Raw genomic sequence first — 27919 nt, 5'->3', positions numbered from 1 at the left:
CGAATTTACTAAAATAATTATATCCTTGTATTTGTCTTATTTTTAATATCTTATTTGGTATTGGATAATTATATGTCATAGTTTTTGCATTTAAATTTCTATAGTCAATAATCATTCTACTCTTTCCTCTTTTTTGTTCACTATGTTTATTTACTATAAATGCTGGACTATTATCTTTACTATTACTTTTTTGTATATATTGCTTTTCTAATAATTCATCTATATGCATTTTAAATTCTTTTAAATCGTCAAAATTATATGTTAATGGTTTCTGGGTTATTATGCTATTTTTATCTATTAATTCAATTTTTATAGTAGTTTTATGTTTTTTCCATCCTTTTAATGGATCTTCACTATATAATTGTTCTAATTTTTTCTTAATTATTTCTATCTTATTTATTGAAAATATAGTTATTTCTGTTTTATTTATCGAGAATACAACTAGTTCTATTGTATCTTCAGTATTTTTTATATTTTCTAACTTTTGTGTAATTTTTTCGCTTTCTTTTATCTAATCAGTTTTCTTTCTTATTTTATTATTAACTCCTTTTGCTCTTACTTTCTGTTTACATGGTGTTGTAAACCACCAATCTGTTCTAGTTATTATATGTGGGTATAATTTATCTAAAAACGACATTCCTAAAAGTATATCTTTTGATGTTAGTTCATAATTATAAATTTCTTCTATTGTTAATATCTTATCCCATACTTGTATTTTTACATTCCTAGCTTTATAAGTAATTAAGCTTCCTTCATTATTAAATCCTTTAACTATTATTGGTGTTTTTAGTTTATCCCATTTGCTTTCTGGTAAGCAATTATATCTACATAAATTAGCTTCTACTCCTGTATCTATCACAGGCGTATAATATCTACTGTAATATCCTTCTACTGCTATCTTCATTAATATATATATTTTCATTTTATGTTAAGGCTCTTCTTAAGAATAATTTCTCTCTGTTATATATTAAGGTTAATTGTGTATGTTCTATATTATATGGTTTTACTTGTTCTAGCCATTTTATTCCTAATATTATGTCTGCTTTTTGCATTTCTTACTTTACTTCAAATTCTATTTTTATTTTTCTAATTCCTATTATTATTTCTTTTTCTGCTATATTTTTACAGTTTATTAAACTTTTTGGTAGATCTGGGCATATATCATTATCAGTTTTTATTTCTTCATTTTTTACTAGATATTTTACTATATAATTTTCTTCTTGTCCTGTATTTAAGAGTATTAAATATTGTTTTTCATTTACCTTTCCTGTTATGTAATATTGGTTTAAATTATTTGTTGAATTTATTTCATAACTTGTTCTTTTTTATGAGCTTGATGATTCTGATTTTTCATAGCTATTCTTTTCGTTGTACTTATTCTATCATTTATTATTTCTAAATTTTCTTCTATATCTATGTCTCTATAGCTATAATCATTATAATCTATTATTTTTACAATTTGTTCGAATGGACTTTCTATTCGTATTTTGTTAATCTTATTTTTTCCTGTTATTTTATGTTTTGTTGTTAGTACATATAAATTTTTGCATCTTGCTGTAAATATTTTACTTCCTGGGGTTAATTCTATTCCTGATATTTTCCAATATAATACTAATGATTTATCTATATTTTTATCTATCACCGCTACTGAATAATTTGCACTTATATAAATTTAAATTTTTGGTATATTAAATTTCCTTTTATGGCAGTTATTATGCTTTTTTCTACAGGTTTTATAATTCTATCATCTGTTAAATATTATTCTATTGGTGTGTCTATTTCTTCTCTAAAACATGCTTTTATTAATATCTCTGTACCTCCAAGGTGTACATATTTTATTGGGTCTCTACTTTTTATATCATTATCTCTTTATTAATTATTCTTTTTGTTACTAGTGGTATACTAGCTTTACCTTTTGCATATCTACAGTCTATTACATGTTCCTTTTGGCATACTACATAATATTCTTCTTTTTTATTAGTAAATAGATTTCTTATTGTTGGTATTTTAAATATTTTTTCTACACTTAAGTCTAATTCTTTTCCTTTTATTTCATTAAATATGTTGTTGTCAAATATTATTTTTTGGTCTGTTCCTTCATCATTTAAATATTCTTCCTTTGTTATTATTTTTATATCTTTTTCAGTCATTTGATTCATCTATTTCACTATCTATTTCATTATCTGTTTCATTTTCTGAAATTTCATATATACTATCCTCACTTTCTAATTCATAATCTATATAATCTATCTGCATATATTCTGTATTTTCTATTTTTATTTCTGATATTTGTTTATTTTTTGAATTTCTAGGTAATTTACAATCTCTAGCTAAATGTCCTAATTTTTCACAATTATAACAAGTACATTCTTTTATAGATTTCTTTTTTCTATATGGTCTTTTGTATTTATAATTTTTTACATAATATCTTTTCTTGGTTTCTTGTATTTATATTTTGATTTTTTATATTTCTTACATTTCTTATGTCTTTTTCTTTTCTTATAATATCTTTCTTCACATCCAAATTGGGGCGCTATTTTATCTTGCAGCATGCTAAATTTCTTATCAATGTTTTTTCCATTTTTAATTCTTCTCTATATTTTTCACATAAGTTTCTATAACATTGTTGTAAAAATTTTATTCTTGCTCCTAGAGTATCTACTATTTTTGCTTCTTCCCAACTTTTTATTATTTTTGAACTAAATGGTTCGGGTAATTTATTAAAATATAATTTTCTTATTTCTTTATTTTCTTCTATATTATATGCTCCTTTATAATAATATTCTTTAAATGCGCAAGTATGTTCATCTATATAACACATATTACATATTGCTAATTTTAACATTAAATTCCTATTTGTATCTTTTTCTTCATTTTGTTCTTCTTCTATTGTTGTCATACTACCAAATTCATCTTTTATGGCTGTTTCATATTTTTTTAATAATTCTATAGGTGTTAGTTTAGTTGTTGTTGATGATGTTCCTTCTGTAGGTTTGTTAGTTCTTAATACCTTTTTACTATTTTTAGTTAAATTTGAAAATCATAATTTTACAGTTCCTATTAGTGTTCTTTCTATATATTCTGGTGCATCTGTTATGTTTATATTATTATCTAATAATTGTTTTGTCATATATCCTATCCATAATTGTATTGTTTTTTCTGTATCTATTACACAGTCTAAGTCTAAAAAGTTATAATTTTTATTAACTATTTGATTTGGTGTCCATTTGTCATATTCATTCTTTAGATTATATCTTTTAAACTTATTCTTATAATATGTAGGTTTTCTTATTTTTGATGTTCTAGGTATTATATTTTTATCTTCTTTTTTATCAAGAGTATTTATTTCTGTGTTGATATTTTCTAAGTTTTCTTCTTTAATTACTTCTTGTTTTTCATTGATTTCTAAATTTTTTGTATTTGTTAATATTTCTGTATATGTTTCACTATCTTCTGAATCATAATTATCTGTCTCTTCAACATCTATATTATTTATTTCTAATTCCTTGTTTTTTATTTCTTTATTGTTTATTTCTAATTTTTATTTAAATTGATTTATCTCGTTTAGTAATTTTTGTTCTTTATCTTTTTCTTCCTTTTCCTTTTGTCTTTCTTCATACAAATTTTTTAACATTTGTAGTTCTTTTTCTAATTCAGCAATCCTACTATTTTTAGTTTCTTCTATTTTTCGTATTTCTTCTGTAGTTTGTTGTTTTATTTTTTCTACTTTCTTTTTCCTATCTATTTCTTCATTTTCTCTTTCTATTCTTACCATAGCTGTCAATTTATCTTCTAATTTTAATTCTTCTTTTTCTAACATTAAATATAAATGTTCACCTATTTTCTTATATCTTCTTCCTAGATTAGAAATACTATTTTTACTTTTAATCCTTCGTGATTTTCATATATTTTTTCATCTATTATAAATTCTTCTTTGGTCATTTTATTGTGAATAGTTCATGTTGATATATATATATTCTAAACTATCTATTTGTGATTCTAATTTTGATATTTTATCTTTTTGTGTATTTATTGAGTTTTCACTCACTCCGGCAAATATATTATAATGTAGTATTTCTATTCTTATTTTTAATTCTTTACGTTTTTCTAAAATAATTTGTTTTAGTTCTTTGTATTTTTGTACTTTATTCATTTAAACCATATTTATAATATTTTGGTGGATATCTAAATCTGATTTTATCATAATTAGGTGGTATGTGTCTCATTCTTCTAGCTTTTAAATGCATTATTAATTTTGCTTCAATACTAGATATTAAGGTAATTAGGTAGACTAATCTTTATGAGTTTTCTTTTATTTTATTTAGACTTATATATTTTGAATAATTACTAATTAAAGATTCTTTAATTTTTCTAAAAGCTTCTCTATTTTTAAATGGTCTTTTCATAATTAATCCAATCCAATCTAACTTCAAACATATATGCTACTGGTGTATTTTTTAAATTACTGAGCTCTGATACCATTAAATACTGCACAAATACTATCCATAATTCATAAAAAAAAATACTTATACTTTCTCCTTACCAAAAGATAATTTTATCTTAATACATAAAGATTCATGAAAAATTAAAAAAAAATCACTGATCTTAAACTTCAAAATAGAAATGTATAATCAGATATGTGGCGCAATAATAGTTTGTCTGGTTCTAAATCAAATGGATGCGAGTCCGATTTAAGTCAGATCATATTTTCTATAGTTGGTGAAGAGCCTGTCGAGTAATCTTTAGGTTGTTTATTCGTATCCGGCAGGTCGTACCATATTTTGTTTCTAACAAGTAATTTCATAGTAAAAAATTCAAGAGTTTTTACTCTTAAACTCGAGAAATAACATGCAAAATAAGGCAAATAACCCTGATTTGATACCATTGATAGAAAATAGGAGCAAAATAAGACTATGTACCTTAAGCGCAACGAAAATTGTTAATTTTGCTACCGGAATAAATCACCGCAAATTCACTTTGTCTCTCTTGAAAATGGTATTTTATGTCACAAACTAAATGTCTTTAGTAATATATGATGTGAGGAGAAAGAAAATCGTATTTTTCTTTTGTAACCATTTTTTTGTTGTTCTGATTTTTTCGTATCTTCTACTGATGATGAGGAAGTTCTCATTTAAAAGGAATTTTCAATTTTAAATTGTCAGTTGCCATGTAACTGTTCCATCTTGATTTTAAAAATTAAATCTACTCATCAGAAGATAATCTTTTCTTCCTATCAGAAATATTTTAGGTCAGATCTATGTGGGCGATCCACAATTCAAATATCAAACAACGGATTGAAAGGAACCTCATTGCATACACCACCAAAGAATACATCTCCATACAGTTATTTCAGGACCTTTTGTGAAAAATCTTTATGCCTCAAGGCACAAAATGTAAGTTATTTCTTCAAATTTATATTTTTTTTACGTTACTTTTGCACAAGAATTCATTTGTATCCCACTGACATTAAACCTAGATCTTTTTATCATAAGTTCAAAACCTCAGTTTTTCAAGTGAAATAAAATTTACTTGAACTACATACTTTTATTTGACCAATCATTTATCTGTCCATACGTTTAACAAATTTAGATTCAAGATCCTCGTTACCATTTATAATATTGAGCTCTATATTATATCAAAGAAACCATCGATGCTCATTTTGATATCGATTTCAATGCGATATAACCTATTGAGATCTCTTTATTTTTAATCATTTTTAGGTATCTGAAGTTTTGTCAAGGTTTCATGAAGAGTTATATCATGGTGCTCTTTAAAAGCACTTGCCTCATTATGATAGCAATTTTTATCATTTGCTTATGTAACAACCCTCATTTTCGTGCTAGAACATAAACCATCATTCCTACGTGTAAAGTTCTCAAAAGCCTATGACTCCTATGCAAATATAAGTATATTAATCAATTAGGTAATATGGGAATCTATTTGGGTATAAATTGAGATCACAGAGGTCCCTTAACTCAAAGATGAGTTGAAAACTTTTCCATCGATTAAGTCTTAGTGAACATCTCAACTTGGATAAAATTCCATCGACCATAACTTCTTGTTTATAACGAGATAGAGGTCTTATGATATATCAAATGAAAGGTCTTTGAGTCTTCTTTTCAATGCAACTAGTTTCACCTTAATTCGATATCGAAGTGGAAAGTTATGCTCGTTTTAGCTCAGCAAATCCATCTGTCATCAAGGTGATGACTTGAGGTGATAAATCGCCAACTAAGTGATGACTTATCAGTCAAGTCATCAGCCTTAACCAGTATGTGACCAATTCCTGCCTCAAGTAACGACTTGGGCTGATTGGTCGTTACCCAAGTGATGACTTATTGGCCAAGTCGTCTCCCAAAAATAGAACAGGGTCAACTTCAGTCACAAAGTGATGACTTGAGTTGATAATTCATCAACTATGTGACGACTTATCAACTCAAGTCATCAACTGAAAAATTCTGCAAATTGTACACACTTTCCCTGGGGTAGTTTGGTATTTTCTCCACCCCAAATTTCTCATACACGATTTAAATCATCCAAAACACGTTATAATCAATCTGTTATCAGTTTTAAAACATCTTAAATCCTCTCCACTCTCAAGAACAAGAGAAAATTAGGGTTTTCTCTAAGTTCAAGAATCCAAGAAATGAGTCAAGATTCGAGTCCTATTCTTCAAACTAAGTAATCTAAGGTATGTGGGGTTTTCCTAAGCTACATGGACATGGTAAAAATTGTTTTAATAAGGTTTAGAATGTTGAGAAATCATATCTTATGAAGGGTTTAGAATTACATTAAGAAGTATACTTTGTGAATGTTTTGGTCTTGAGGCCTTCCCTTAAACTTGAATTTTTTTACTCGTCTATATGTATGTAAGGGTTTCCAATTTTTAAATATTAATTGAGAGCATAAATAACGCATTTCCCCCTCTCACTATGTTATTTCTTGATTTACAAGTTATGGGTTACTCAATCGCATATCTTAAAGCATGAACCAAGGGGTTGACCATCGTTTATGAACTTTATGTTGGTTGTGAATTAAAGAGAGGGATATTTCTTATTTGTAAATGTTAAAGATGATTATTAAAAGAATTGCATGGTTTGCTACAAGGTAATTGACCACCATATGTTTGTGAATTGAAAGAGAAAATCTTTACATAAGTTGTCTTGTATTTTAAATTACAAGTTCTCTTATACTGTTTAAATGATTTAGGTGGTCTAAATAACACGTTTTGAATGAAAAGACTATAACACAATACTGTATGGCTTATACAACTTGCAAGTCTTGATTTGACGATACCAAAACAGATGATGCCATAATAGATTCAGAACAGAACATAAGTCAGACTTCATTCAAATTTTCAGAATTGATTTCAAAAAGATGCATGTTTAGAAAAGGCTAAAAATAGGCTTAAGAGATGCTAGGTGGTTACTCGAAAAACGCATGACTTCAGATAAGTCATAGCCCAAAGCTGTGTTTTGTTGATACGGGTTATTATATCTACAAGAGGGATTATATATCGACTTAGTGCCTTATGGCGCATCAGAATCAAAAACTCCAACCCTTGCGGCAAACTTGGATTGGGGGCTTGGCCGTTGAGTCAAAGGCGAACTCTATATAGCCCGTGGGATCGTAGACTTGTAGGGTGTACCACCTAGCTCAGAAGTAAGACAGAGATATTGAGTTGAGATTTTACAAAAATATTTTTAAAAGCCTATTAATTATGCCCATAAATTTTTTGTAACGCCCCGAGTTTGCACCCCGTACGTCACACAGTGCTCATAATCCCGAAGGACCACAAGTTAACCCATGATTGGTACCTGCTGCAATCACTGAATAATAACACTGTATAATATAGAAATTAGGTAGAAATTTCCATAAGGTTCAAAACTGAAATCAAAATACTGAATACTAAAAATCAATTCTAAAAACTGAACATCTGTCTGCAAATACTCTAGCCTAAAAGCCTTTAACTGTCTGAACATGAAGCTGACGGGACAAGCCCCCAACTAACTCCAACTACTGAAATAAGTTGAATATTGAAGTAATAACTTTGTCCTCGAACTATGAATACTCACCACTAATTTTGCTGTTAATAACCTGGGCTGCTAAGTACGATCAGAGCCTGTGCGTCTGAACCTATGATATAAGACATCATAGCACAAAAGAAAGGTATGCGTCAGTACTTTGAGTATGTTGGTATGCTAAGTGAGGTAAGGCTGAATGCATGGGTTCATATGCATGATTAATTAACTGACTGAATGGCATAAATATAATTGAATGAGAGTACATGTCTATCTGAAACTGCTGTAAATACTGATTATGCAATGCTATGCATATAACTACGTATACTGTAGCTGAGATTTCATTAACATTGGATAATGAGTTCTATAAACTGAATGACTAATATCTGAGTTTACTGATGTTGTATTACTATTAATTGAAAGACTATTTTTGACAGTCCTAATTCTGTAAAACTGAACTGAGTTTTGTACTGAGCTGGGTGATTGTATCCGACAGTCCTGATTTTGAAACTGAACTAAGGTTTTATACTGATTCTAAAACTAAAATTGTGGGAGTGTTCATCTAACCGACATACCCCAAGTAGCACAGAGTTGGGGTCCAACCTGTGACCCTAGTTGGAAGGGTGTTAGCACTTTGCCAAGGGATACTAAGAATGGCTATGAGTTAACACTCTCTGGAAGAAAGCTCTTTCATCAACCTTCACTGGCAGGAAAACTCATACAAGATGTATCAACCCTAGACTAGCAGAAAGACATCTCAACCTATGCTAGCTACGTAGTGCTATAACTCAGGGATTGCTGCTAAGGGTCAAACCCTTTACTGACAGGAATGCCCCCATCCCTTGGTTTGCTCGGTGTTGATTCCTACTCTGAACTGAATAAACCTAGACTAAGCTGATTTGTAGATTGTTCTAGGATTTACTAAACTGTTACTGATTGTACTGTCTAACTGAACTGAACAGAGTTCACTGAGTACTACTAACTGACTGAGTACACTAAATTCTGTTAACTAACTAAATACACTGAGTTCTGTAATTGACTGACTACTACTGTACGTGATATCACTAAGACTATTCTGAAACTATTGTAAACCTTGGTAAACAACTAGATTCTCGGGTATTAGATACCCCTAGGACTCAATAGCATAAATTGTAACGCATAGCACAATCTTAAAGACCGGATAACTAGTCACTTTGTCACCATTCATTCATTGAGTCATTTTAGCAAACTCTTGCATGACATAAACTTGCATACATGCTAACATGATATGATTTCATTACTTAACTCACATGAACAATTCATTAAACACTTGGGGAGCATAACTTATACACATGACTATACTATAATATGTAAGCATCATGATCAAAGTTTCCAACTCACAAATTCAAGGATTTTTAACATAAAACCATGTAGCAACACACATATGCTATTTATTTATTATGAAATTTGTAATTGATCATGGATTCTAAAACCAACTTACATCATAATCATGAATACATATTCAACATGAATTTCATAAAAGAAGCCAACTTGTAATTAAAAAAGGGTTCTTGATCTCCAAGGGTGGAAGAAACCCCTTAGATGAACACCTAACATACCTTGATGCTTGAATTTGTGAATATTTATGGTGAATTTCTTGAATCTTGATCTTGACTTGATGGACTAGGGTTTGTTCTTGAGAGGATTTTAGAGAGAATGAGTGAATTTTTGCTTTTTGGATGACTTAATTACGTGTTTTGGGGCTAATATGAGGTGGAAAATAATCCAATTACCCCTCTGGACACGGAGTTTTAATGACTGAAAATGTACCCAGTGATGCACAGACCGATGCACTGTATCGATGGCATCAATGTGATGACCAACGACCGCGTTGGTTCACTGGAATTGTACTGAAAGCTGGGTAAAATTATCTGTCGATGCGATGGGCGATGCGGCGCATCGAGATCGCATTGACCCACTATTTTGGTCATCCAAACTCGATTCAAAAGAGGTCTAAAAAATTTAAAACTCACCCAAAGTGACCTATTAACACACTTAATCATGATTCAATCCAAAGATCAATATTTTAAGGTCATAAGAGTCATAGAATAGGATCTCCAACTTGTGAAGGACAAAATAAATTCTAAGTATAAACACTTAGCTGAAATTTCTAAGTCTGGGACCTCTTTTCAAGGTTTAACGGACTGAGTTAAGCTTAGAATTTTGCGGGGTCTTGCATTTTCAATGTGTTCTGAATAGCATATTTTTTTTATGAAATGCTATCTCCTACTTTATATACCAGTGTTTTATTTTGGAATGCTCTGCGTACCAGTACATATGTATTAACCCCCTATATTTCAGAATTTGAGGTACAGTCCCGAGGTCCCATTCAGCAGTAGGCTTGTATATGTCAGAAGTCCAGTTGGTGAGCCTTCTCTATTCCAAAAGGCCTAGTTATTATACTTTGTTATATCATTTCGTGTTTATGGTATGACTAGGGGCCTTGTACCAGTTTTAGACAAGATGTTAGTTTTGATGTATTAGAGATTTCGTAGACTAATGTTAGACGTTGTTATTGGTTTATGGATCCCATTCCAAATTGTTTAATTGAATTGTGATGTTGACCATGATTCCGTATTATTTTATATTTCCTCCTTTTCCTTTATATTATATGAATATTTGTATGATCGCCACATAGATATGGGCGCTTGGCCTTTCACGGTTTGAGATGCCCATCGCGGCTAGGGCCTCGGCTCGATTCATGACAAACTTGGTATTAGAGCATGGTTCATGGTTCCAGGGTTTCTACAAAATCGTGTTGGATAGAGTCCTATTTATGGGTGTGTAATGCGCCACACTTATAAGCAGGAGGCTATAAAGCGTTTAGGAATATCTCTCTTTCCTTTGTGATTTAGTTCATGCTAAAGAGTTTAAATGTCCTATAATCAATGATTTTGTTTATTTCAAAAAGTTACCATGCCTTCCTATAGAACCAATGAATAAAATGCTAAGTCTAAGGATGTCCGTCCCACTCATGAGATGCGGACGGGTAATAAAGCTCGTACCCTAAAATTTGTTCCTACTCTGAGAGTTCCTCTAGTCCTGACTAGTACACCTCAGGCTCCACAAAGCTGTGTTAACCGTCCCCAGCCTCCTTAGAGGGAAGTTTCGAATTCTAAGTTCCAATAGTTCATTCATATGATAGCTTAGCTGGTGGCCTCCCAGACCCGTCGAGCTGAAGATGGGGGTTCAATGTCCGGTTCATCTGAGGTTACACAAGTTGGTCAATTCATGAGGTTGAAACCACCTATATTTACTGGCACAAAGGTTGAAGAGAAACCTCAAAGGTTCATTGATAAACTGGAGAGATTTTTTAGAGTTATGTATGCAAATGAGGCTGAAGGTTTTAAGTTGGCAGCCTATCTGCTAAAGGATATAGCCAACCAGTGGTACGATGAATGAGAGGATTCAAAGGGTACTGAGGTTGAACCTTCTGTGTGGGGTAAGTTTGTGGAATCTTTCCTAGACCGTTTCTTTCCCTAGGAATTGAGGGAGTCAAAGGATGAAGAATTGATGAATTTGAAAAAAGGAAAAATGAGTGTTAAGGAGTATACCTTAAAGTTCACCCAGTTGTGTAGGTATGCTCCAGAGTTAGCGGGTAACATGAGAGCCCGAATAAGAAAGTTTACATCCAGTTTCTCGGATGATCTGGTGCTGGAATGAAAGGGAGCGATGCTGAATAGAGATATGGATTTCTCCAGAGTGTCCATTCCTATGCAACAGGTTGAAGAGCAGAAGAAAAGGCTAGTAGAGAACAAACAGAAGGACAGGCAAGCAAAGAGAACCAGATCTACAGACCAGAGTAACAGTCAGCACCAAGGTAGAAATAATTGGGGTAATAGGTGTACTAAGAAGAAATTATGGAGCAATGCTCAGTCTTTGGCAAGTTCACTTGCACCCAGGCCTTCGAGTGAGTAGTGGTTCCAGTTAGGAGATAGGCCTAGAGCTCAGGGTACTCAGTTCGTATGTCTCAGCCTTTTAGGTCACACCCTCGCTGTGGAAATTGTGGGAAGAATCACCTAGGAAAGTGTCAGTTTGGTAGGTTGGTGTGCTATACTTGTGGTCAGTCGGGCTATTTTCAGAGAGATTGTCCATCCGTAAGAGGAAACCTTGGTGGTTCTAGGTATCAGACAAATGATCAGCTCCGCCACTACTAAAAGACACTACTTCAACTATCGAAGGCAATCACAACTATTTAAATGCTTTATCTAATTGCCAGGAAGCCGAGGCTTTGCCAGACATCATTACTGGTATATTATAAGTTTTCTCCTGTGATGTGTACGTGTTACTTGATCTCGGGTTTACTTTGTCCTATGTGACCCCATATGTGGCAGTTAGTTTTGACTTTGAGCCTAAAAATATTCTAGAACCTTTCTCTATTTCCACTCATGCTGGTGACTCCATTATGGCTAGGAGGGTGTATAGAAACAGTGTTGTGTCTATAGGTTATCGTGATATTATGGTAGATCTTGTAGAGCTTGATATGGTTGACTTTGATGTTATCTTAAGGATGGATTGGCTCCATTAGTGTTATTCCATGTTAGACTGTAGAACTCAAAGAGTCACTTTTTCCTTCCCAAATGAGCTGGTGTTAGAGTAGGAAAAGTATTCTTTAGCACCAAGGGAAAATTCATATCTTATCTCAGAGCCATAAACTTATATCCAAGGGTTGTTTGTATCATCTTATTTGGGTCATAGATTACAGTACTGAAAGTCCTTCTCTCCAGTTTGTCCTAGTAGTTAATAAATTCCTGAAAGTTTTTCCTGATGACCTTCCTGGAATACCACCTAATAGGGAAATAGATTTTGGCATTGATTTGCTATCGGATACCTGGCCTAAATCTATTCCGCCATATAGAATAGCTTCTTTAGAATTGAAAAAGTTAAAAGAACATTTGAAAGATCTTCTTGATAAGGGATTTATTCGTCCTAGTGTTTCTCCCTGGGTGCACCTGTACTTTTCATGCATAAGAAAGATGGCTCCCTCCATATGTGTATATATTACCATCAGTTAAAAAAGGTCACAATCAAGAAAAAATATCCTCTTCCCAGAATTAATGATTAATTTGATCAACTCCAAGGTGCCAAATATTTTTCTAAGATAGACCTCCGTTCGGGGTATCATCAGTTGAAAGTTAGAGAGCTGACATTCCCAAAACAGCTTTCCGAACTCGATATGGCCACTACAAATTCCTAGTCATGTCTTTCGGACTGACCAATGCCTCGACAACTTTTATGAACTTAATAAATAGGGTGTTCCGTCAGTTTCTAGATCTATTCATGATAGTTTTTATCTATGATATTCTAGTTTACTCTAAGAGTGAGGAAGAGCATGCCAAATACCTCTGAATTATCCTTCAAACCCTCAAAGATCATGAATTATATACAAAGTTTTCCAAATATGAATTCTAGCTTAGTGCTATTGATTTCCTAGGCACATTGTTTCTAGTGAGGGGATTCAGGTTGACCCCCAAAAGATTGAGGCAGTGAGAAAGTGGACCAGACCTACGACTCTGATTGATATCTGAAGCTTCTTGGGTCTGGCAGGGTATTACAGAAGATTTGTAGAGAACTTTTCCTCCATAGCTGCTCTCCTTACTAAATTGACTCAGAAAAAGGCAAAATTCTTATGGTCTGACTCATGTGAAAGTATTTTTGCAAAACTAAAGGATAAGTTGACTATCGCGCCAGTTTTGTCTCTTACTAAGGCTACCAAGGGTTTTGTTATGTACTGTGATGCATCCTAGGTGGGACTTGGGTGTGTGCTTATGCAACATGGTAAATTGGTGACTTATGCATCTAGGCAGTTAAGGGTGCATGAAAAGAATTACCCCACTCATGACTTAGAGCTAGTAACTGCGGTATTTGCACTTAAGATCTAGCAACATTATCTTATGAGGTACATGTACATATATTTACTGATCACAAAAGCTTACAGTATGTTTTCTCGCATAAAGAACTTAATATCAGACAGAGGCAGTGGTTAGAATTATTGAAGAATTATGATATAATCTTCCATTATCATTTGGGCAAGGCAAATATGGTGGCCGACGCCCTCAGCAGGTTGTCAATGAGCATCTTTTCTCATGTTGAGGAAGGAAAGAGGGAGATGGTGAAATATATTCACCAGCTCGCAAATTTGGGAGTTCGACTCCAATATTTTGAAGATGGAGTAGTAGTTATTCATAAGACAGCTAAATCTTCTCTATGCACTGAAGTTAAGGAGAAACGGGCTGAGGATCCCATCTTGGTGTAGATTAAGAAAGATGTTGGTCAACAAAAGGTGATGGCATTAGAAATCGGAGGTGATGGGATTTTGAGATACCAGGGTAGACTATGTGCCGAAGTGGATCAATTAAGAGAGAGGATTCTTGACAAAGCTCACACTTCGATGTATGTTGTTCACCCCAGCTTCACAAAAATATATCATGACCTTAAGACTATTTATTGGTGGAATAATATGAAGAGAGATGTTGCTAACTTTGTTTCTAAGTGTTTAAATTGTCAACAAGTCAAGGTAGAGCATTTGAGACTAGGTGGCACTTCCCAGAAGATACCCTTGCCTATATGGAAGTGGTATATGATCAATATGGAATTCATTATGGGACTTCCGAAGTCCTAAAATCAATACGACTCCATTTGGGTGATTGTAGATCGAATGACCAAGTCCGCTCATTTTCTTCCAGTACGGAATAAAAATTTGAAGGATGATTTTGCTAATCTATATATTCGGGAAATAGTCTGGTTATATGGAGATCTTTTGTCCATTATATCCAACCGAGGTACCGAGTTCTCTTCTTAGTTTTGGTGATCTTTTTTAGAGGGGTTTAGGTACCCAAGTGAACTTGAGCACTGATTTCCACCCTCATACTGATGGGCAAGCTGACACACTATTCAGACCCTTTAAGATATGTTGAGGGCTTGTGTAATCTACTTCAAAGGTAGTTGGGTGGATCATCTGCCGTTGATAGAGTTTTCCCACAATAGTAGCTACCATTCCCGTATCCAGATGGCCCCTTTTGAAGCACTTTATGGAAGGAGATGTAGGTCTCTAATTGGATGGTATGAAGTGGGTGAAATCCGATTGTTTGGGCCTAACCTTGTTCATCAGGAGATGAAGAAGGTAAACATGATTAGGAAGCGACTTAAGGCTGCTCAAAGTGGTCAGAAGTCTTATGCTGATGTTAGAAGGAGGGGATTGGAATTCAAGGTTGATGTTGGGTGTTTTTAAAGGTTTCTTCTATGAAAAGAGTCATGCGTTTTGGAAAGAAAAGAAATCTTAGTCCTCGTTATGTAGGACCCTACTAGATTATCAGAAGTATGAGAGGGGTTGCCTACGAGTTAGATTTTCTCATAAGACTGGCTTCTATTCATCCAGTATTTCATGTATCCATGTTGAAAAAGTGTATTGGAGATCATTCCCTGGTATTGCCTATAGAGGAGTTAAATGTGAAAGACTCTCTGTTATATGAGGAAGAACCCATTGCCATTTTGGATCACCATGTTCGGAAGGTGAGGATTAAGGAGATAGTTTCGGTTAAGGTGTTGTAGAAGAATAAAAAGGATGAGAAAGCTACTTGGGAGTCAGAGCATGACATGCATGTGAAATACCCAACTCTCTTCAAAATCATGGATGATGATATGAAAGGTATAAATCCTATACTAATCTTTTCTTTTCATACTATGCTTGAAATCGTGCTTGTTGTATACCGGGTCATCATTCGGGGATGAATGATCCCAAGGGGGTGATAATGTAACAATCCGCATTTTTGGGCTAGAACGTAAACCACCATTCCTACACGTAAAGGTCCTAAAATCCTATGACTCCTATACAAATATAAGTATATTAATCAATTAGGTAGTATGGGAATCTAGTTATGCATGAATTGAGATCACAAAGGTCCCTTAATTCAAAGACGAGTTGAAAACTTTTACATTGATTAAGTCTTAGTGAACATCTCAACTTGGGTCAAATTACATCGACCATAACTTCTTGTATATAATGAATTAGAGGAGCTACTATATATCAAATAATAGGTCTTTGATTCTTCTTTCCAATGCAACTGGTTTCTCCTTAATCCGATATCGGAGTGGAATTATGCTCATTTTACCTCAGCATATCTGTTTGTCATCAAGGTGACAACTTGAGGTGATAAGAATTTAACTAAGTGATGAATTATTAGCCAAGTTGTCTACCTTAACCATTATGTGACCAAATCCAGCCCCACGTGACGACCTAGGCTAATTGGCCGTCACCCAAATGACGACACTTATTAGCCAAGTCATTACCCAAAAATAGAACAGGGTCAACTTTAGTCACAAAGTGACGAATTGAGATGATAAGTCATTAACAATGTGACGACTTATCAACTCAAGCCAACAACTGAAAAATTCTGCAAATTGTACGCGCACTTTCCCTGGGGTAAATTTGGTATTTTCCCCACCCCAAATTTCTCCAACACGATTTAAATCATTCAAAACACGTTTTACTTATGCTTTCAACCCCACATACTCAGTACATTCCAGAAGTACTGATCCACATATATGTCTACGTGCTACATTATCTCATAATGTAGGTACAAGCTGTAGCACGCACATCATAATCAGACAGTTTGCAGCTCCAATTAGCAAGTGATGAGTTCTTTTTTATTTAAGGACTTGAGACAATTATAGTTCGAGTAGTATTTTATTTTATTTATTCACTCGTATTGATTCGGGATAGTTGGGTGTCATGTCCCAGCTACCTATAGTCAATAGTAGTAGAGGCTTCATAGACAATCAGTATAGTTAATATATTTAATTTCAGTTTAGTTTTGGTATAATCAGGGTTGTAATCATTTCTAATACAGTTTTGTATTGATCATATTCAGAAAAGATTTATCTTTCAATTATTTCTTTCAGATTTATGTAATATGTTTAGTTGCTCATGAGATATGCCAGTATACGGGTTTTCTTGGGATCACTTGTGGTCCTACGCTCTGTGGGATGTCCAAGGGATAGTCTTAGGGTGTTACGTGACTGGAGTCCATGAAATAAGAGAATTCATCACCTGCTGACTGGAAGCTGCAACTGTCTGATTATGATGTGTAGGCTACAACTTGTACCTACATTATAAGACAATATAGCGCATACACATATATGTGGATCAATACTTTTGAGTGTACTGAGTAAGCAGGGGTGAATGCAATAAGTAAAATTAATTAGGTACATAATCTTAAAACATGCATGGTAAGTGCTAGTAGACGCACTAAGAGACTGAGATAAACTAAATGCTGAAGTATCTTAAAACATGAGTATCTTAAAGCTTAGTTTCTTAAAGCTTTACTTTTGAAGAATAAGTAGAACTGAAGTTGGGAACCGGTAAAAACAGGAATACTGTATGAACACTGGGTCTGAAACTACAAAATAAAAACTGACATAACTCGAGGATCTGAATATACAAATTTCCTGAACATGAATGCATAAACATACAAAAACCAAACATAATATGTACTACGTTGATCTGATTAACTAAATTACTGATAACTGAATACTGAATAACTGACTTCTGAATACTGAATAGTTGACATCTGAGTACTAATTAACTGATATCTAATTATTGATTAACGGGTATCCATATACTGATTAACTGATATCTTAATATTGATCACGTAAAACTGAACTTTACTTAGTAAGAATAACAAGACTAAAACTGTAGGACATATCATGTAACTAACATACCCCAATCTGAGCTAATCGGGGTCCAACCTATAATCCTAGTTGGAAGGGTATCAGTACCGTACCATGGGTAATAACACTAGTTGTATGGATCCACTAATCTGTTATCCCAAAGGACCAAGGTGTCAAGCCTAAACTGGCGGTAACCCCTAAGAGAAAGTCAAGCCTAAACTGAAGGATGACCCCTCATATCCTACATTGGATATGTAGTTCTGGAATACAGGGACTACTACAAACAACTCTGCCTAACTGACGGGGAAGCCTCCACCCCTGGATTTGCTCAGTGCAAAATTCTACTCCCAACTGAACTGACACTGGTACTAAACTACACTAAGTTTAACCGAACATTATTTCCGATAACTGATAGTGCTCATCATGATCACAAATATCTGAGTGAATAACAAGACTTATGTTTTCACTAAATTATTACTTGAAAATATAAAATTATGTAAAACACATAGGTATCGGGTGTGCATAACCTGCCAGCACTGAATGACCATAAGGCACGACATCAACACTTAAAACTATAGAATGGGAACATGGTTCAAAGACCCAAAACATGAACATTACACCAAACATGTAAGAATCATGAATTTGAACATGGGAATGTGTTAAACATGAGAAATCAATATGATTACACAATTAAATTCATAAATTGGGGGTTTAACATGAAATTCACTTGAATATGACATGTGAAATTGAAATTTGAAGCATGATATAACATAACTTATCCATGGAATCATACTTGGACATACTTGAGTTCAAATCACTTAGGAAAAGCATAAAATAAACTCATCTTGAACATATGCATCTTCATAATAAAAGAAAACTCATCTTTTTAATCAAAGAAAGGTTTTTGGGCTCCATGGGTAAAAGGGACCCATGAATAAACTCCCATATACCTTAATTGAACCAATTTTTGAAGAAACTTGAAATTAAAACTTGAACCCTTGAATTCTTGAGGAAGAAAGCTTGAATCTTGGGGCTTGAATGATGAACTTATGAAAGAAACCCTATTATTGATGTTTTATTGAAGATTCTTAAACATTGAAACTCGAATTCTTGGATTTCTTGAGAGTAAAATCTTAGGTTATTGTTATTAGGAAAGGGGAGGGTTTTTGCATGAGTTGATTTGAAGAAGATAGCAAATAATGCCCTTTTGGGTGTTATAATTAGTGCCTTGGACATTTGGGATTGAGGGGAAAGGACCAAAGTGCCCCTTGACCCTTAAGAAGCTGAAACAGTGAAGGAATAGACCCCGCATCACACCTCTTAGTCTGGGCGAGTAGCCCCCGTGCCGCCCGCCTTATCCCGGGGGAATAACCTTCGCGGCATGGGCTTATCGCCTGCCCTTACTGCCTCTCACAAAAGAGTCCATAACTTTTTGCTCAGGTATTGGATTAAGGTGAAATTGGTATAGTTTGAAAGATAACTCAATTATATATAATTTGGTGGGTATTGAGCTGAAAAATTTGAAATATATCAAAAGTTATACATGTTCAAAGTAGATCCTTGTAGAATAGAATACAATGATTTGACCGAATTAAAGGATCTTAGCTCAACTTTGCTTTAAGTGTTTCCTATGAACATTTTTTACCTCATAACCACTATTAACACTAAGATAATGATCACGACACATGTATTCAAATACAAATCATAGGATTAGAGTTTACACGCGTTAGAACGATGGTTCAAAGTTTAGCCCAAAATTATGGGGTGTTACATTATCTCCCCTTAGAATCATTCGTCCTTGAATGATGGATAGAGACTTGTTAAAGTCTCATGAGTATATAATGATGTCCACATGACATTTCTGGTAATGAAGGATATAGTTGAGCTGAAACATTATAACTTTATCTTGAAACTGATTTCTGAGTTGACTTGACTCTATTGATTGTAAGGAGATGATTCATGTTGAGAGTTTAGAACTCACTTGAAATGTTCATAATATAATCATACATATAGAACTGCAAAGTGATAAATGATTCAATGTAAGCACGAATCATGAGATAATGAAACCAAGGTCATACAAGGGATATTACACTGTCTGAGTTGGAGTACTTGGAAAACTGAGATCATGCACTGAACACTTATGAACTGAGTCATGATTAGATAGCTGAATCTATAACATGGAGCTTGGACTGAACTAAATTCACAACTTGCATGGACGTGAATGAATTACCTCTTGGAATAGTCATATTCATGAAACTTCTGATAGTAAAACTAGATGGAAAGATGGAAAAATCATAGGAACTTGTCTGTCTAGCTGCTAAACTGAATTGCTGGCTATACAGACTGAATCATACTGAAAACTTATACTTAACTGGAGTATTTCTTTAACACTCTTCAAAGAAGTTCTAATAGCATAAAGGAGAAAAGAATCTTGGGCATGATCTGACTAAGATAATTGAGTAAGGAATCTTAATATGGTTATAATTTTGTAACATGGAACATAGGCCTACGAAATATAAGCTGGGGAAGAATTACTAGGCCATAGGCAATGCATCTTCCCAATTTAAACTTAACCTCTTCCTTAAAACTCGCACGGGTACATGTAATTACTCTAGTCAAAGTATGAGTTGAACTACATACTCTCACTGTATTCAAGCCTAGCTCGAAACCACAATGTACTTCACATAACACAATAATACTAGTTTGAACCATGAATTCAATAACCCATTTCTTATCTCAAGAATAATTCTTCTTACCACTTCAACAACTAAATTCAACCCCTTACTAAGAATTCACTAACGTCCAATGTATTCTTTCACTTATACACCAACATGACATTCAAACCTATCTTCATAACCACATATGAACTTCTAGGCAAACAACCATAAAGCATCTTTCTCATATTTTCTAAACCTCTATCATTAAAAACTTCCATGCACTACCCCAAGAAAACACACATAGAATTCTCAACTAACCATGACCTATACAAAAAGCATAACCTCAATCTTCCTTCATCCTTATAGCCTTATATAAAACAAGCATACTACAATCTTTCACCAATATGAAATATTTACTCTCTCCCATCTAAAAAATTATTCAATACCGCTATCATTTAATAAGGAAAGGTCACTGAAAGGTTAGAACATGAGATCCTAAATCATGAAAGAATACTATGCATAATTTTTACACTTAACTGAGGCTTGAGGAATAGAGTACCAACAACATAAATTCATTAAAGGGATCTAAACTGAGGAAATAAATTACATAATTTGAATTTCAATGATCATTAGGAGTGCAGCATGAGTACCTAGAACTAAACATATTGTAAAGCATGAGTACATGAGTCATGAGTTGCATGACCTGAGTTCGGAATTCATAAATTCATGAAATATGATTTGTACTGCTGAGTGAACAAGAACACCTTATACTAGGAACTGGAGGTGCACATGATTCTCTATGATGAGCATGAATATGAACTATGAACATGGAGTTGACATGTAAGGCATGAGTAAATATTGTGATGACTGAAGTACAAAACAATGAACTGAGATAAGAATGGGTTGGGCATCATCCTCCCTTACTATTGTTCTACACCATACTGGCATCACTACTAGGATCTGAGAGCCTAACTTGGTTACTTGTTCTGTCATCTCCTCCTTAGATTAAAACTATCATTCTAAACTATATTGCAAATACTTTACTCTTAGAGTCTGAGATATAACAATACATATAAATAATGAACTCACCCTGAAAGATTACACCTGAAAGTGTAAAACCCACTGCTAATACTTTTTCTGAGACAGAACTCCTAACTTGCTATAGCCCCAATAGTAATCATATAAGAACTTGAACACTTACTAACTTAGAATCTTCATGAGTATAACCATACCATGAGTTCTCCATCTAGAATTTCAACTCTTCTTTCTAGTAGCTCAATCATCCAAGATTCAAACTTAGATTCTAACACTTAACATGGATATCCCCAAAACTTAATGAACCACACTAACTTTCTTCATACCCTAATAATATCACATCTCTAAACTTATTTTTCCTAAACCATGTGAACTATCATTACACCAACATGCACTATATTAACAACATATAATTTTGAATCAACATACTAAAATTTTTGCATACACTATTTCAAGCGTACTGGTTCACCTTTTATACAACTAGCCCCATGGATACATAATCTAATAAATTTAAATAACCCAATCCCCACTTTACTACTACAAAAATTTTGAATTCATGCTTCTAATTATAAATCATATGCTGTCATAGGATTCTGAGAAGGGATCTGAAAGCAGATTTGACTTTGGGTTAGGACATGATTTTCATAAATAAGAATGAATTATTTCATACTTTGGAACATAAAGGCACCGGTGGGGTACTTTTTGAGCCAACGTTTAATCCTGTAACTGTCTGTGCGGACTATCTGAGAGAACTCTGTCTGTAAGGATTTAAGCTAGGTTATTTTTTTGCATCAAGAATAAGGCGGAGTTGGAACAAATAGATTCATGTAAGAATCTGGATAAATTCCTTAGTGAACACTTCTACTGCACGAACTGAAACATAAAAGAAGGGAAAAATTTCTTAAATTCCCTGTAGCATCTTGAAGAAAAGTACAGACATCTCCGTACTATTCCGTAAGACTCTACTAAACCCAACTTCATAGACACCCTAGGACACTTGAACTCTGTGCTCTGATACCAAATTTGTCACTGTAATACCTCATACTAATCTTAGCCTGATTCATCTCTTAGTTTCATGCTTTAGGGGCTTAAGGCTCGAAATTTTTACTATGTGTTGGAGACTTAGCTATTTCCAAGACCCCTAAACTTTGAGAATTTTCATTTTGATCTTCCCGACCCCGACACGTTAGATTTTGAGTTAATTCATGTTTAGAGATGTAGGAAGTGTGTCTTAGAGGTGTTCTAAATTTTTTGGACAAGTTTTGTGGCATGTTTGGGTCACAAAATTAGTGGGTCACCGCGATAGACCCGCGACACAGTATAATTCCCGATCGCATGCTGACCGCATCACGGTGAAGGTGTTGTGTCAAATTCTTAATTTATAATTGAGTACATGTGTCATGATATTTATCCTAGTGTGTGAAGTGCATATTAGGTGAATTATATTCATAGGAATCACTTAGAACAAAGTTGAGCAAAAAGCCTTTGATTCGGTCAAATTTTGGTATTCGATTCTACAAGGGTCACATTTGAATGTGTATAAATTTTTACATATATGTAATTTTTCAGATCAAGACCTGCCAAATTGTATATAATTGAATTATCTTTCCAATGATACCAATTTTGCCTTAATTCAATACCCAAACAGAAAGTTATGATCATTTTTGTCAGAACCGGTAAGCTACCGCGATAAGATCGCGTCGTGGTGATGTAGTTCCAATTTATTTAATCTAAATAATTGAGGGGAAATTGTATCTTTTTCCACTCAATCCTTTCATCCATAATACGATTTGCGTATTTTGCCCTTCTTCTCTAATTTTCCTCTCAAGAAAATTCTCTCATTTCCCCAAGAACAAATTCAATTTCTTTTTCCTTAAAGAATGAAGAATCCAAGTTTCCCAAGTTCAAGAATCTTCAAGAAAGCATCAAGAATTGTGTTTTCTTTTCAAGTTAAAGGTTTAAGGTATTTGGGGTATTTATTCATGGATCCCTTTCACCCATGGAGCCCAAAAATCCTTTTCTTTCAATTAAAAAGTGAATTCTGTTTCATTATGATATTTTATATGTTCAAGAAATATTAAATTTTATGTTTTCATGGTGATTTTAATTCAATTCAGCCCATGTATGATCCCATGTAGGGCTGTTCGAAATCGAACCGTAACCGTTAACCCAACCACAAAATTAGTTTATTGACTAATTGGTAATAGGTTATCAGATTAATGGTTAGAGAATGGATAAAATTTTTATAATTAATGGCTTATTGGTGCGGGGATGGATTACTCAATTTTCTTATCGGGTAAACCGTTAACCCATTAAGAATTATTGTAATTATATTTTTACCCCTAGATATCTAAGTATCTTTTGTCAATCCAACGTATAAAACTCCATTTATTATTCTATTAACTTCTTAGTTTAGAAAATAACATGCCACTTCTTGTGACATCTAACCATAAAGTCCAGTCATACTCCTTAAAATGTAAAGAAAAATCTGAAATTAATTCTTAAATCAAAACATAAATTATTCTTGACAACACAAAGGACCTCAATAAAAATGAAACAACCCAAATGTGTCCTTTACAAAGTTTGATATAAAATATAAAAATTCAAATAATATTAAAGTTTTAATTTTTTTCTCTAAATCCAGTAATTAAAAATATTTCTACATACATTTTAGGTCTAGAAGAAAATTCATATTTGATTCGATGTTTTAACCTATTAAATAACTACACGAACAAATCTCAAGAAGCCTAAAAGATTGATAAATAGATCAATCATAGTATACAAACAACTTAGTCGATGAAGAAATGGAGGAACTATCAATAAAAGCTCGATATTTCATTCTCTCTTAAATTTATCTGTTACACCATCCGATAATCGTCCGTTAATTGCTAATCAGATACCAAACCAATCGTTATCATATTGTGTGGCTATCGCATTAGTACATTTAAAAATCGATAACCAATAAGTCAAACCGCTAAGCATAATTATCCAACTGATCCAACCGATAAGCAGCCCTAATCCCATGCAAGATTTTGAATTCCTCATGCTATGAATTAAAGTTTCACATGCTTTATTCAAGTGAATTCCATGATAGATCCTTCACTCATGATTTTTTAGCAACATTCTCATGTTTTATATTCATGTTTTCCCTATGTTTGATAAAATGACTGTCTTGAGTTGAACCATGATCCAATACTACAGTTTGAGTTTAATGTCATGTTTTAATGATCATTCAGTGCTAGTGGGTTATGAACACCCAATACCTATGTGTTATACATGATTTCTATTTTCAAGTAATGAGTTAGTCAGACCATGATTTTTAATATCATATTCAGAACACCATGGTCATGTTGAGTAGTATCATTTTATATGTTAATAATTAACTCAAAATCTGTATGCACTGTTATTTTTAGAATACCATGATCTGATCTTGTCAGTTATCAGTGTTCAATGCATGCGCCAGTTAGTATTTCAGTGTCTTTTAGTTGGGATTAAGATTTAGCATCGAGCGAACCCAGAGATGGGGGACCACCTACCATTAGAGGGTGTGAACTTTAGTAGCAATCCCTGAGTTCTAGAACTACGTAGCCAATGTAGGTTTGAGATATCTTCCTACCAATTGAGGGTCGACACATATATTATGAGAGCAACTGCCAGTAGAGGGTGACTCTTTAGTCCTTTGAAACATCAGTTCAGGTTCTATTTTGATGACAAGGATAGAATAACCCTCCTTAATATAGGTCAGATGTTAGACTCCATGGTAGCTCACATGATTTATGTCGGTGACATGATATCTCCCACAGTCTCAGTACAGTATTCAATATATATTCAGTTCAGGTTTGCTTGCCTAAAGCATACAGATTTACAGTTATTTAGTTATACAGATTTTAGTCTTTTAGTTTACAAATTATTTTAGAAGTATGCTTATGCTTGGTCTTGCATTCTTAGATATTATAGTTTTCATGTATTCATGTTTAGTTATCTCATGTTGTTCAACTAGTCCTTATCTCATATGCACAGTACCCCACAGTTTTAGTCCAATTACTCAGACTAAGTATAGTTTAGTTTTTACATGATCAGTATTCATATATCCGCTAGTATATATATCAATGTTAGTTATCCTTTTTCTTAGATTTTAGTTGTTCGGTCACACAGATATCAGTTATTCAGTTAATCAGATCTACTTAATACATGTTATATTGGTTTTGTAAGGTTATTCATGTAGGCTCACCATGTTTTTATATTCAGATCCATGAGTTAAGTCAGTTCTCACTACATAGTTTCAGACCCAACATTCATACGTCATCCTCAGTACAACTTCTACAGCATATTCATCCCTACAAGAAAACTCCTTACAACATTTATGTTTCTACTGCCTCCTAGCTTACATAATTGTTTTCAGCTCATGAATTATAAATTCTCTATGATTTAAAGTTTTCACGTTTAGTCATGTTTCAAATTTATACTTCAGCAAATAACTTATATCCTCAGTTTAACAGCATGTTTGAAATATTTCCATGATTTAGTGCATGTCTCCATATACTCAGTACATTCCAACGTACTGACCATATATATTCGTTTATGGATACATCCTTCATAATGTAGTGTAATGCCCTAAAAACGGGCCCCGAGGCGTCACACGGTGCTTAAGGAAACAAGTAGCCCCAAGCTAACCCTTTTAGCCATTTTTATACCATTCAACACTTATAATCAAAGGCATCATAATCAAAAACATCTAAACATCCTCCATAATATCATACTGCAATACGAATGAAATACGGAAAGTAACAAAATACGACATCTCAGACAAATCTGATCAATCTATCCATCTAGTCTGACAAGCCTCTACTAAACTATATAGCCATGAGCCACTGGGACAAACCCCAACTAACCCAAACTCAGGAAATAAACTGAACGACTCAAAGTAAATGAGGAAATCTGAATAACTAGTCCTCGGACCATGAGGACTCACCACTGCAGAGGATGTAGATCAATATGCTCGGATAATCACGGTCAAACCTGGGAATGAGCACCTGAACCTATATTATAGGGAAAATATAGCCCACATGCGAACATGTGGGTCATTACCATGGAATATGTACCAAGTACATAGGGTGCATGAAATAAACATATTTATATGCATATATATATATATATATATATATATATATATATATATATTTAACGATCATGTCATAAGTTTTCTTTCCAAATCATGCAAGACGTTTATAAATGGCTCATAAGGCTTGAAAGAAATCTAAAATCTGAAATCATACACAATGAATGGTAAAACATGCCAATCTGTATATCATGAGCCATTACACTTAATCCAAATATCAAGATTCTTTTCTTATTCTCTCATCAAGCAATCTTGGTGAAATCTGGAATATTGAATACATCATAAATCTACATTTCAAATCTCTTTTAAATCAGTAAAATCAATCTAAGAATGAGGGACGACTCTTTGGAAGGTTCTTCTAACTGATATGTACACCATGTGAGCACCCATGATGTCCCATGACTTGCCCCCATAAGGTTAGGGTTGTCCTACCCTTGCCATCGGTGTAGAACAATCTCATCTCAGTGATCACTATCTCAATTTTCTACATATAGTGAAAGTCAATGTCTCAACCTACGGTGGCACGTAGTTTTGGGGTATGAAACCGTAGTAACATACCCAACTCGGTGCTAAATACTACTCCCAATACTATGCTCAAAATCTCAAGAAAAATCCACTTTAAGGGTAATCTTATATTTCTTAAGTTAAATAAATGATAAAATCCGTAACTCATTTCATAAAGTGAATTTTAACTCTGTTGTGACCAAAAGGTCAAATCTTTCTATACTTCATCAAAAATAGTTTAAACATGGGTGCATGTAGCACATAAATTATCAAAACAACAATCTCAATGTGGGTTAATGACCCTTATAGCGATACTTAATCAAAATATTTCAACAATTATGCTTTCTATCAAAAGCATGCATAATTTATACGGAAATCTGAAAAATTTGAGCCTTTAATCATAACAATAATCTCAAACTCATGGAGTTTATTTTCTAAACATTCAAAATAATCATAGTATCTTAAACAACAACATAGGATAAGATTTATCACTTCAAATTCATAATAAAACATGTAAAAATCATGTATCTTTGTAAAATAATGTAAACTTTGGGCACAAGAACGAAACGGTGTTCTTGTTCATAACCCCACATACCTTTATGGTAACGGATTCGTTGAAAGATTGGACCCTCAATGTTGATTGTGTAACCCTAGTTATTTTTCTCCTTTAGTGCTCTTGGATGATGAACTTAGACTGATAATAGGGTTATGATGTGTTTAGAATCTATTAAATTTGTAAGGTTAAGTTTAGGGGTGTGTAAGGAGTGCCAAAAGACATAATTGCCCTCAAAATAACCCAAAAACGAAGTGTTTAAGTCACTTGAAACCATAAGATATGCGCCGCATATGATATCGCATATATTTACATTGGCGCC

This window comes from Capsicum annuum, chromosome 9 (assembly GCF_002878395.1).
Source record: "Capsicum annuum cultivar UCD-10X-F1 chromosome 9, UCD10Xv1.1, whole genome shotgun sequence".
In the NCBI taxonomy this organism is placed as follows: domain Eukaryota; kingdom Viridiplantae; phylum Streptophyta; class Magnoliopsida; order Solanales; family Solanaceae; genus Capsicum; species Capsicum annuum.
The sequence above is the reverse complement of the archived record's forward strand: the minus strand, read 5'-3'. Positions refer to the sequence as shown.